Source organism: Bos javanicus, chromosome 10, assembly GCF_032452875.1.
Source record: "Bos javanicus breed banteng chromosome 10, ARS-OSU_banteng_1.0, whole genome shotgun sequence".
NCBI lineage: Eukaryota > Metazoa > Chordata > Mammalia > Artiodactyla > Bovidae > Bos > Bos javanicus.
In genome coordinates, this window is record NC_083877.1 from 45,217,350 (window position 1) to 45,230,848 (window position 13,499).

General features: G+C 36.8%; 1 protein-coding gene across 12 annotated transcripts in view; it reads left to right on the forward strand.

Moving 5' to 3' along the window:
* Positions 1–13,499, forward strand: part of CSNK1G1 (casein kinase 1 gamma 1) — a 155,522-nt gene that overhangs the window by 11,864 nt on the left and 130,159 nt on the right. Inside the window, exon 1 of one of the 12 annotated variants that reach the window (XM_061431010.1) lies at positions 3,134–3,152. The exons of the other annotated variants lie outside the window; for them this stretch is intronic. The gene's annotated coding sequence lies outside the window, so the exon portion shown is untranslated. Of the gene's footprint in view, positions 1–3,133; positions 3,153–13,499 lie in introns of those variants that run through there. 12 annotated transcript variants of the gene reach the window in all.

Sequence of the window (13,499 nt, forward strand, 5' to 3'; positions counted from 1 at the left end):
CGTCTTTTAATTTCATGGCTGCGGTCACCATCTGCAGTGATTTTGGAGCCCAAGAAAATAAAAGTCTCTCACTGTTTCCACTTTTTCCTCCATCTATTTGCCATGAAGTGATGGGACCATATGCCATGATCTCAGATTTTTCAATGTTGAGTTTTAAGCCAACTTTTTCACTCTCTTCTTTCACCTTCCTTCATCAAGAGGCTCTTTAGTTCCTCTTCGCTTTCTACTATAAGGCTGGTGTCATCTACATATCTGAGGTTACTGATATTTCTCCCCTCAATCTTGATTCCAGCTTGAGGTTCATCCAGTCCGGAATTTTGCACGATGTGCTCTGCATATAAGTTAAATAAGCAGGGTGACAATATACAGCCTTGACATAACTCCTTTCCCGATTTTGAACCAGTCTATTTTTCCATGTTCAATTGTAACTGTTACTTCTTGACCTGTATACAGGTTTCTCAGGAGGCAGATAAGGTGGTCTGGTGTTCCCATCTCTTTAAGAATTTTCAAGTTTGTTGTGATCCACATAGTCAAACGCTTTAGCGTAGTCAGTGAAGCAGAAGTATATGTTTGTCTGGAATTTTCTTGCTTTTTCTATGATCCAGTGGATGTTGGCAATTTGATCTCTGGTTCCTCTGCCGTTTCTAAATCCAGCTTGTAAATCTGAAAGTTCTTGGTTCACGTACTGTTACTGTTCACTTGTTTATATAATTGGTCACAGTTCACATTTTAAGTAATTATTAATCAAATAGCACTCTTTTCCTCAATCTTTCATATTTCCTAAGTGACTACTGGTCACATTCACATAATGGTTCCTTCTCTGCCTTTCCTTGCTTTAAAGAAATATTGAGGTAAAAAATATATATATAATAAATTTCTATATAAGGATTCTTGTTTCTTTGCATGCCACATAATCTTTTGTACATTTTGAATATTATGTATTGACTTTAGACATCAGATTCCTCCCCTCCTCAGGGTTTTTTGTTGCTTCTTATTGTGGATTATTGTTAATTTCATTGTTGTTTGTTTAGTGTCTTTTCTAAACTATTTTTGTTATGTATATATTCTTTGTCATGTGTGGTTACTGAAGTCTGTGTTCCATTAACCTTGCGGTCAACTAGTATTTTGACCCAGTTCCCTTTAACACCTGGAGACCATAAACGTATAAAAGAAAAAGAAAAAAATACTGTCCTACTTTTAGTTGGATGGTTCTGTGTTTGGGTACTCTAGTGCTTAGCTGGGCTATTTACAACCCTGCCTTAGCCTTTATTTCCTGTTTGGATGGAGCCTAAGGGTCAGCTAGAGGTGAAAGTCTAGGGTCTTCTTAGTCCTTTTCTGTGTGTGCATTCAGCCTTGGAAATATGTGTGGACTTCTAGATTCCTTGTAAGAGTTTACAAAGCCCCTTTCTCCCCACGTATCTCCTTTCTCAAGCTCTCACTTGCCAGGCTTTTAGCTCTCTGTGTTATCCTGCCTATTTTCCCCTCCCCTGGGCTGCTTGCCCTGGGAGTGCTCCAAGTCAGGCAGAACAAAAGCACCTTCTTGTGCCAGTTTTTGAGGAAGCTGCCAGTCAGGTCATAGTGTTCACTCACGTTTCTTTGAGAGTAAGGCTTGTGTTGCTCCCTTGCACTGTTGGCCTTCAGCAGGTGTGCAGCTGCCATCCTTGCTGCCTTTGTTGCACTGGGGAGTGGGGGATGGTAGGTAGGCAATTAGAAACACCACATTGCTCGCTCACTTCAGTGTAGGCGCTTCTTTCTTTGCTAAGCTTTCTTGGTTGTTGTAATTTTTATTAGATTACACAGGTCTGCAGAAGTTAATTCTGATTTTTTTTCCAGCCTGTGTGTGTGTGTGTACATATGTGTATGTGTGTGCAGTGGATGGAGCCCTGGAGTTCCCTACTGTGTCCATTACAATTTTGTCCTTCCCTTGCCGCCCTCCTTTTTCTTCCCACTGAACCTTTTCAAAGCATCTAACTTAAGTTTTTACAGTATTTTTTTTTTCAAGAACTACACCATATATAGAGAGTCACATATGGTTTAAAGACTAGAAGTAAACACTATACCCATCACTCCATCAAAGAAATAAAAATACAACTGGTGTCTTAAAAGGTTCTTTTTCTGACCTAGAAGGAATCATTATCTTGAATTCTGTGTTAATTGGATATGCACATAAGTAGGAAAATATCATCCATAGCTAAGAGAAAAATCAGTCAATAGAAATAGACCTAGAAATGCTGAAATGATAGAATTAATACACCAAGACTTTAAAAACAATTATTTTTAAAAGTTTAAGTATTTATATGCAAATGTGAAAATACTTAGGGGAGAAATGGGTATAAGATATGACATAATGAAATAAAATTTTCAAGCTGAAAAATACTTCAGTTGTTGCTTTTAATTCAGCATTTTCAGTTTTTAGTGGGCAGATCATTTAAATAATCTGCCATATTTCTGTTCGCAAAGTTCTGTCCTCCCTTCCCTCCTATCCCCACCCCCGGAGGCTTTTTTTCATCTAATAATTCCCAAGCTGTGCTGTTAAGCTGTTTCATTAATTTTCTTATCATTAACTTTACCCAGTGTCGTAAGTTTAAGAAATTAGAAACAATTTCATCTTAGTTTTAACTTACCAAATGAAGAATGTCAATAATATGGCTTTTTCAGATAATAAAAGATAAAAATGCTGAGATCAAAAAAGGGGCACATAGTGAAGATTATGAATGAAGGCAGTAAGGACTAATATGGTTAAAGAGCTAAGTATTTAGTACAGAAATACTTGAGAATGATTAAATACAGAGTATATATACAGTTTAAAACTGTGCTTACATATTTAATATAAATATATTTTGATTTAAGTTTTTAATATGTGTGATAAATAGTGAATAACATTTTATACTCTTATTGTATATATAGCTATCATTATCTTTTTTCTTGAACTGCACATTTTTAATCATTTTGTGGGTGAAGCTAAGCTGTGCCTTTCTTGTTAGGACAGTACTGACAGCATAAACCTCTTTATGCACTCAGCTGTGATTAAACTAAGGTACTAAAATGCCCCCCGCCCCCCCAATTGCTAAACATGCTTTAAATCTTTCTTAGTTGCCATACTTACCAGTACTGATTTCAGGGCCATTGGGATTTATCTATATGTGGACCAGGTTAGGAAAATGAATTCTTTCTCTTGGTTAAAAATTTAAGTTTTAATTTTTTTCAAACATTTTATGACTTACTTTTGAATAAGTCTCCATTTGTGGTCAACAATATGTGGTTGAGACAAAATTTAGGTTGGGTCACTGTCTTATCTGTGATTAGAATTCTTAATTTTTAGCCCTTAATTCAGTTCTTAGATTTTAGTTCCTCTACCTGAGGCATTCTTCCCTGCTCACAAAAGCTGTGTCCGTTAGGGTTTTTTTTTGCATTGGTTTTCTTTTGATATTGACTGAAATATATTAAAGTGTTGTTGGTTGTGTAGGATCAGGTATTTTTCATTTGAGGGAGCTAAACACTGGATCCACTTAATCCTTAATGTAACAATTATCTTGATTCTCCACATTGTTATAAAATCCTGGGTCCAGTGATGACCAGTTACATAGTTGGGAGAATTTAATTTTGGCTTTGAGTAAGTGACCTGGAGAAGGGAATGGCAACCCACTCCAGTATTCTTGCCTGGAGAATTCTGTATATAGAGAAGCTACAGTCCATGGCGTCACAGAGAGTAGGACACAACTGAGCAACACATACACACACACATACACACAGACACAGTCTTGACTTGAGAAGACTTGAGAATAGTCTCTGGTATGCGCAGTAAGATGTAATGTAGGCTGTGCACAAAAGTTTTGGTTTTTAAATAGTCACATTACCTTTGTTGGGTGGCAGGAACTTTAATTTTTGAGGACTGTAGTATATATATAGCTTCAGCGTATGTATGATTGCTAGTTTTATAACATTCTAAATCCAGTGTAACTCAGTTGCAATATTTTAAGGTAAAAAGATAAAGTATGATTAATTTTGATATAATATATACTTTTAATCAGTGACTACTTATTTTAATGGAACTTCATTAAACTCTTGGGTTGTTTCCTTGCAAGTATCATTTATAATTTAAACAGTGTTAGGAAGACTTTCTATTATTGTAAGCTTTTTACAGAGATAAAACATTCATTATAAAAAGTAATGATGTTTTGCCATTTTTAACAAAGTGTAAGTGCTTGTAAGTGCTCTATTTTGGTTTATAAATTTGGCAGTTTGTGTATATTCCTTTAAATTCTACTTCTGTATGCTAACATATATATATATTTTTTAATTCTCTTGTTATAAAATACAGTATGAACTATTTTCCTTTTTAAAAACATTTTTAAACAGTGAAAAAAGTGAAAGTCGCTCAGCTGTGTCTGACTCTTGGTGACCCCATGGAGTATACAGTCCATGGAATTTTCCAGGCCAGAATTCTGGAGCGGGTAGCCTTTCCCTTCTCCAGGGGATCTTCCCAACCCAGGGATTAAACCCAGGTCTCCCGCATTTACTACCTGAGCCACAAGGGAAGCCCTTTTTAAACACCGTCGCAGTATTTTTTCACAGCTTTATGGACCAGGCATTTGGTTTTGATTTTTCAGTTAATTTATGTGTTTATTTCATATGTGAAGGGTTTTTTGTTAATTTATGTGATTATTTCATACGTGAAGGGTTTTTTTTTTTTTAATTTGAGCAGTGTGGCAAAATTATAAAGAACAAAATAAAACCAAATATAATATTTCCTAGAGAGTAATCATTTCCTAGAGAGTGCATGCATGTGTGCTCAGTTATGTCTGACTCTTGGCAATGACGTGGACTGTAGCTCTAGAGGCTCCTGTTAATCATTATTTTCAGATAAAGTTTCTTTCCATTTTTTTCTGTGATTATATGAAAGGAGACAGAGATACATGTATAATGTATGTTTTAAGTAATACAGTTAATAGTATTCTTTCTTCACTTATTGTTGAGAAAATTGTTCCATATAATTAAATCATTAATGGCTGTAAAACACCCAAATTAACTACACTTGTGTTGTTTTTACGTTATTTCAGATGTCTGCTCCTATAAATTCTGAAATATTTTATTTCCTTAGGAAACTTCATTCCTTAGGGTTTGATTGATGGATGTTATTATTTATTCCTGAAGAGTCAATAAATGAACATTTTAGAATCAGTCTTTTGGAAAGGTGGTACAGTCCCCTCAGCAAGGCATGAGAGCTTATTACTCTGGACTTACCTAATGTGGGGCATCACAATTTTGTATCATTACCATTTTCATAGATGAAAAATGTTATTTTTGTATAGCATTTTTAATTAATGTGTGCTTCATACTTACAATGCATATGAAGTGCCATGTAGTTTTTGGAAATCGTGTGTGTTAACTGTAAAAAAATAAGTAGAAATAAAATTTATTTAAAAATAATACAATTTGAGTCACATCAATACTATATTAATTTCTGAAATATTAGCAGTCAATAGAAATTGCCAGGGATGTGCTTTTTCTGGTTTGCATTGTAAGGTGTGTAAGGTTTGAAGTCTGCTAATGAGCCCACCTTGAGTTTTGATGTGGTGTAACTCTTGTGAAGTTCAGAAAAGTGTTGGGTTATAACTACCGAGAATCATTTTCACCCATGGCTGACAAACATCTGTGGGAAATAGTTTGGTAAGAAATAATTTGATGGAATCAGAGTCATCGAGGCAATGGTTAACCTAACAGAGAGCAAATTGCTTGAGAGGCATTTATATTTGACGTGTTTATTATAGGCTCTTCCTATTTATTTGTATTAGGGATGTACTCAAGATTCCTAGTTAGAAATTGTTCTTTATTAACTTGATTTGTTTTGTGTATTTGAACACATTAAATAGCATTTCTTTTTTTCTTTAATGTTTGCAAATTATTACATTTATAAGTTAAAAGACATTCTTTGGGCTAATCTTCAAACTAGTCTGACTTTTCTAAAACATAATGCAATCTCTTAACAAATTAAAGAACAATGATCATTTTCAGTACACAGATCACATGTCTTTACCCACTGCTCCTGGATCTGCTGCGTTTGACCTGATTATGAAATGAAGGTGGTCCTTTATCTAATCATAGTTTTATGCCTATAGAAACTCTTAATAGTTTTAATTCCCTTAGAAACTTCTTTGTATACATAGCTGAGAACTTGAGTATAGACTAGAAAGTCTGTATTCTTTAAGTGTGAGTCCTAAAATTCATGTAACTTTTCCTAAAAGTGTACTTCTATAGCTTCCAGGAACATAGTCACCACATTTTACTAAGTCACCTCAGATGGTAAAGAATCCACCTGCAATGTGGGAGACCTGGGTTTGATCCCTGGGTCAGGAAGATCCTCTTGATAAAGGAATGGCAACCCACTCCAGTATTCTTGCCTGGAGAATTCTATGGACAGAGGAGCCTGGTGGGCTACAGTCCATGGAGTCAGAAAGAGTCGGACATGACTGAGCGACTAATAGTTTCTTTCACTTGGTTATAGCTCATAGCATATTAAAGGAGGTACATTAAGGGACTTCTCTGGCAGTCCAGTGGTTAAGACACCCTGTTTCCTAGCCAGGGAACTAAGATCTTACATGCTTGGTGGCCAAAATAAGTTTTTAAAAGGAGGCACATTACACGTTAGGGAAGAAAGGTGCTGCTAGAGCTGAACACACCAACTGTGAGAAAGAGACAAAAAATACAGTATTAAAACTTAGTACCCTGGGGCCATTTAGTATAGCAGCATTAGGCTTTACATCGTTAGGGCTAGATGACATAGTTTTTCATAGAAAAATACAGTGGTTATTCTCAGCCATCAAAAAGGTTAAATTCACGTGTCACATGTGTTTGATTGTGCTAAGAGTCCATGGGTGAGAATATGCTCTAAAATTACTTCTTCCTTTTCTTCTCTCCCAATATTTATATCTCATTTCTTTTCCTTATAGTGGCTTTTATTTAAGTATGAAGTATATTTTAATCTTAGTTGTAGGGTTTAAAAAAGTAAACTTTAATTCTCTAGCAGATTCATCTACTCAGGACATAATTTCCTAATGATTATACTAATGAGGGGTGGTTATACTTAAAGAGTGGAGAAGGCAATGGCATCCCACTCCAGTACTCTTGCCTGGAAAATCCCATGGACAGAGGAGCCTGGTGGGCTGCAGTCCATGGGGTCGCTAAGAGTCGGACACGACTGAGCGACTTCACTTTCACTTTTCACTTTCATGCATTGGAGAAGGAAATGGCAAGCTACTCCAGTGTTCTTGCCTGGAGAATCCCAGGCACGGGGGAGACTGGTGGGCTTCTGTCTATGGGGTGGCACAGAGTCGGACACGACTAAAGCGACTTAGCAGCAGCAGCAGCATACTTAAAGAGATTTATATCTGCACAAGTATGGTTTGACATACATAACTAGATACATTTATTTTTTAGAAGTATTTGGTTAGGCAGAACTGTGATTGGTCGAGGTATGAGAAAATTAGAAGGTGAAACAAGATAAAGGCTAATTATGGAAAAGAGTGAAAAGGTTAGGTAAGTATGACTGATTGTTGGGAAAGAGAAAATAGTTACTCTCAAGATCAGTATGGTAATAATTTTATTCTTGGAATATTCATTAAAAAGAAGTTTTTCATTTTATATTTTAATGTCACATTTTCCCCTAGGCATTTTATAAATATTCTAGACGTTGTCCTTTAGATTTTAAGAGTTAAGGTGTTATATAACTGATTAAAATGATTTTTGATTATTAGTAGGTAGTATAAAAGGAAGAGAGATAAGTGAAACCCAGTTATCTTTTGAGTAACAGCATTTTTCCTATTCTGGAATTTGAAAGCATTGTTTTAGAGTTGGACTTTTATGTAGCCAAATATATAAAATTGATCTAAAATAATTTCACTACACTGACTTAATAATTGAATTTGGCCCAGGCTTGTAGGAATCCTGTGGGCATGTATATATTCGACTTTTGAGCAGGTTACTAGAGAAGTTAGTTTTAATTAATACTCTACAAAGTAATACTAAAAGACGGATATTTGGGTGGGTGTTTGCTTCTTTCTAGTGGGCTTACCAATTGTTTCTTTTCTCATTATGTTTTTCTTGGCTTTAAAGAAAAAACTTTTTTTTTTTAAAGCTCTTCTTGCTCATTGCTTTTACTGTTCCAAAGTGAAACTCACATGTATGTCTCTTATTTTAGTGTATTGGTATTTAATACAGAGTTAATGGCACTTTTTCTCCTTTGAGGCCAGGAGAGGCTATTTCCTCCTCTACTTCTCTTGAACATTATCTTTGTAGCGTTTTCACTGGATTTCAATTAAGAGGCTGTTTATCAGAGGCTACTACTCCTGCAGATAGACCCAAAAGACAATGGATTCTTGTGACTTCAGTAAGGAATCATGGGAAGGAAAGGAGAGATTTCTGGGTCTGTCTTCAGTAGTAATAAATAAAAACTCACAAACAAGCCAGAATAAATTCAAGTTTTTTCCCCTAGGATTCTGTTTATTTGTGTGGAGGTGAAAGAAGAATAGGAGAAACTCGTTGGCCTTCTGTGTGGGTATGAGGAAAGGTTGCTCAACAGATTATGGTTATCTTTGCCTACTCATTTTCCTTACCTACTTACCTCCTCCTGTTTTATAGGGAGAACATGGATAAGGGGAAAGAACACTCTGGGTTGCCGCACATCTCTGATCAGTATTGTTTTTCTTTGTTGGTTGTTCTTATTTTACCGGTAAAGGAACTGAGACTTAGTCAAAGGTTACTGTTTCCCTTGACTCTTTCTTCGTTGCTTTATTACTGGACCCATTTGTGAGTCCATGTGTTTTGCCCACTCTTGAGTTTGTGAAACTATCCTAAGTTCCTTCTTATAGAGGAGGTGCCTTAAAAAAGTAATCATTTATTGGTTAGTGGTTTCAACCTGATTCCCTTCATCAACTGTTTGCCATAATGGGACTGCACTGGTTTTGATCATAAAATACACTTTTGGCTAATTTTTTGTTTTTTGGTTGTGCTGGGTCTTCGTTGTGGTACACAGTCTCTTCATTGTTGTTCTCAGGCTTTCTCTAGTTGCAGCAAGCAGGGCTACTCTGCTCTCTAGTTGCAGTGCGTGGGCTTCTCCTTGCTGTGGTTTCTCTGGTTGTAGAACACAGGCTCTAGAGCACGTGGGCTTCTGTAGTTATGGTTCATGGACTCAGTAGTTGTGACACACAGGCTTAGTTGCTCCACAGCATTTGGGATCTTAGTTCCCAGGCCAGAGATTGAACCCTTGTCTCTTGCATTGGCAGGTGGATTCTTAACCATTGGACCACCAGGGAAGTCCTCTGGCTGATTTTTGACAACCATAATGAGTGAGATGTCTTTCTATATCTTTGAAATGAAAACTTTAGCATGACATATATTATAATGCGGAGAAGGCAATGGCACCCCACTCCAGTACTCTTGCCTGGAAAATCCCATGGACGGAGGAGCCTGGTAGGCTACAGTTTATGGGATCACTAAGAGTCGGACATGACTGAGTGACTTCACTTTCACGCATTGGAGAAGGAAATGGCACCCCACTCCAGTACTCTTGCCTGGAAACTCCCATAGACAAAGGAACCTGGTGGGCTGCAGTCCATGGGGTCGCTGAGTCAGACATGACAGCGACTTCACTTTCACTTTTCACTTTCATGCATTGGAGAAGGAAATGGCAACCCACTCCAGTGTTCTTGCCTGGAGAATCCCAGGGACGGGGGAGCCTGGTGAGCTACCGTCTATGGGGTCATCACACAGAGTCGGACACGATTGAAGTGACTTAGCATAGCATAGCATATTATAATGACTGTTAACTTTGGCTGCTCATTGAAATTTACCAACATTCTGAAACAACTTCATGAGAGAATTGGCTGATGGGAGTTAAGTAGCATTTTTGTATGAACAGTTTTTCAACCAAGGATGGTTGTACTCATTTTGTTGCACAAGTAATGTAATAAAAATAATTAAAAATGAAAAGAAAGTGGAAATTTCACCATCCTAACAGAAACTGTTTATTTTCCATTCTTGTGTTTGACTGTAAAGATAATTTTTATTATTAATGTCATAAATACATATTTATAGTCTGTAAAGCCATATTTTAAACACTAGGGATATTGTTTTAAACACTTGGGAACGTTTTAGGGGTCTGGGAAAGACTGGAAGGTTATGCTTCCTTATAGTTTGATAAAGGACAACCCTTAGGAAGGAACTTTGAAAGAGTGGAAGAGGAAATTTAAGGAAATGAAAGGTAAGGTATACTTTTAGAACCTTAGTGTAACATAGTACTGCCTTGCCATGCCGGGGGCTCAGGTTTGATCCCTTGTTGGGGAACTAAGATCCCACATGCTGTGAAGCAGCCAAGTCTGCCACTGTAGCTCCTGAGCCCACGTGTTCTGGGAGCCTGTGCTGTAACTGCTGAGCCTGTGAGTGCTCTAGAGCCCAAGTGACAAAACAGGAGAAGTATGTGCACTGCAAAGAGAGAGCCCGCGCTCCACAATGAGAAGCACCCCCCCGCCCAAAAGACTTAGCTGTTGGAAACTCTGGGAGAGGAAAAAACCCAGATTTCTTTGTGGCTAGTTCATACATAAAACTAAGAAAAATCTGAAATATGGGAACAGTCATGTTGTAAACCTTTATGCTCCATCCACGAGAGAAGAATAAAAAGTTACAGGGCAAGGATTTCAGAAGGTGAAAAATGTTCACTACTCAGGGTAATTGAGGTGAGAAAATGGAATAAAAATACAGTGAAATGTTACATGAGATATAATTAGAGCCTAGCAGGCGCTACTGTGAGATGTTACTGCTTTGTATGGCTTTTCTATAGGAGTTAGGAGAAATACAGAAGAGAATTCAGGTTTTATGTACAGCATCACTACAAACCCAGCTCCCCTTCCTTCTTTCCCATCCTGTTGGCTGTTCTTCTTGCTCAGGGAAGTTTAATGATACTATCATTTTATAATGAAAAGCTTTACCAATATTAGTGTTGAGTCTTTGTATGCTTTGAAATGAATTTGCAGTGTCCACAACCTTAACCTAGCTCAATGCAGGTAGCTGCATTCGTCATCAGACATTGGACTTATGGTAATTTTGTTTGATGTGTTTTAGCCTTTTTCCTTCATAAACCCATCTGTTCATCATATAAATGTTTGCCTTAACCTACTTTGGAGTAACTTTTTATGTTGAATGCTATTCATTTCCTTAGAATAATACATCAAATTATTGTTTAGATCTGAAATTGAGAAATGGGAATTTTTCCTTGTATAAGGAACAAAAATGAATTAAATTTGTCCAGTTAACAGTACTAACTATGATACTCTGAACTTCTCTGTTGAAAGCATTATCATTTCAGACTCTCACTATTTATATTCAGTCTTGTTTTTGTTTCTGGAGTGAACAAGGTACTTTTTAGTTAAACGTGGTGCTTTTTTCTTGTTTTATGAGTTCCCATCCTTGTTTTTGGCAGCATGGATTGTTTAGGCTGAAGGCTTTAAAAGCTGTATTTCATTTTAACAATTTTATACCAGAGACTGCAAATTGGTATCTCAGACACTGTTTAAAATTTTTTTTAATTAGTTTCCAGTGTATAGAAAATGGGATATTTTATTGTAATTTCAATGTTTAGCAACTCCTGAAAAATCAGAGCTGCCAGCATTGGACCTGAATTCATTCATGTTCTTTCTTTAGCTGTGTTGAGTCTTGGTTGTGTTATACGGGATCTTTGCTGCATCATGTGGGATATTTCCTTGTGGCACAGGACTCAATTTGTGGCGATTGGCAGTGTCCAGAGTCTCCAGTTGTGATGCACTGGCTTCTCCAGTTGTGGTGTGGCCGCCTAGTTGCCTTGCAGCATTTGGGATCTTAGTTCCCCGACCAGGAATTGAACCCATGTCCCCTGCACTGGAAGGCAGATTCTTAATCGTTGGACCACCAGACGAGTCCTAGTAGTCATCACTCTTTATATTAGATATCCAGTCTTTACATTCAACATCCTTCTTAGCATTGCAGTTTCTACATCAATGAGTTTGTTTTGTGCCTTTTTCAGTGGAATTACCTAGAGACTCAAAAACCATGGTCTGCTTAGATTATCACTCAGTTTTGTTGTGTGTGTGTGTGTGTGTGTGTGTGTTTAAAATTATTTATTTATTTTTGGCTGTGCTGGGTCTTTGTAGCTATGCTCGGGCTTTCTCTAGTTGTGGAGAGCAGGGGCGACTCTCTAGTTTCAGTGCTTGGACTACTTGTTGCAGTGGCTTCTCGTTGTGGAAGGGCATGTAGGCTTCACTAGTTGCGGGGTGTGGGCTCAGTAGTTGTAGCACATGGGCTTAGTTACCTTGTGGCATGTGAAATCTTCCTGGATCAGGGATCGAACCAATGTCCTCTGCATTGGCAGGAGGAATCTAAACCACTGGACTACCATGGAAGTCCCTACTGTATGTGTGCGTTTTTAAAAAATCTTTAAACAAGCAGTATTTTCCTTTTATTATTTTTATTTATTAAGGGAAAAGGTATTACATTTTATGTCTATAACATAAATACAAGGATATGAGCATGATAAATTAAGCTAATTTTGAAAAAAAACTTCTAATAACTTAAAATCCAAATAAGTATTACTTTCTTAAAGTAATCACCTCAAGAGGCCAATTCTAAAAGTGCTACTCAAAACACTTTTGGAAGAAAATGGTATGTCTTTTAAATAGTCTCAGGCATATCAAATCTTTATCCTTTGAGAGTAGATACATTTCAGTAACACTTGAAAGATAAATATAATTTGACAAGAAAATCTAGCAGGACAAATTTTATGAAGTATCACAAAGTCAGTAAACTTGAAGTCTAATAGGTTACTATCTGGATAAAACCAAATTTTATACACCTTCATAATATTAATGCGTTTGCACATTTGTTCAAAAGAAATAGTGCTCCAGGAAAGAAGATATTATAGATTTAGGTTTATACCCATTAGCCCTCAACCTTAACCCCTGCCCTGCCAAAATGGCGTGTAATGAATTAGCAATAACAAAAATAATACTGAAGCAGAAGTAATGAAGAAAACTTCAGGGTGATGAAAACAGATAACAGACCTAATTTAATGCCACAGATTTAAAGGACTGTCTTCCAGGAACAGTATATTTTGGATTAGATTGAAAGAAGTTCAGCTAAAGTTATCCTTTCCAAGAGGATCGTACTGTTGTCAGAACCACAGAATGTTTGAAAATCCTAACTAACATGTCACAGGAAGAAGCAAGTGAGGTACATGGTTCATTGTGTCCTGAGGCCACAACAGCAAAGTCATAAAGACACTACGTATGATTTATTCACATTATTCATAAAATATTTATATAAGTGCATATTTTCCCTCCTCTCTGATAAAAGCTTTTAATGTCACAATTGGCTTACTTCTGCAGGAAGAAGTCTCCACCAAATTGACATGAACAAAATTCAGAGATGAGGGCCAAGACAGGAAAAGTAGTCATAAAATCTTTTCCTGAGCTGTA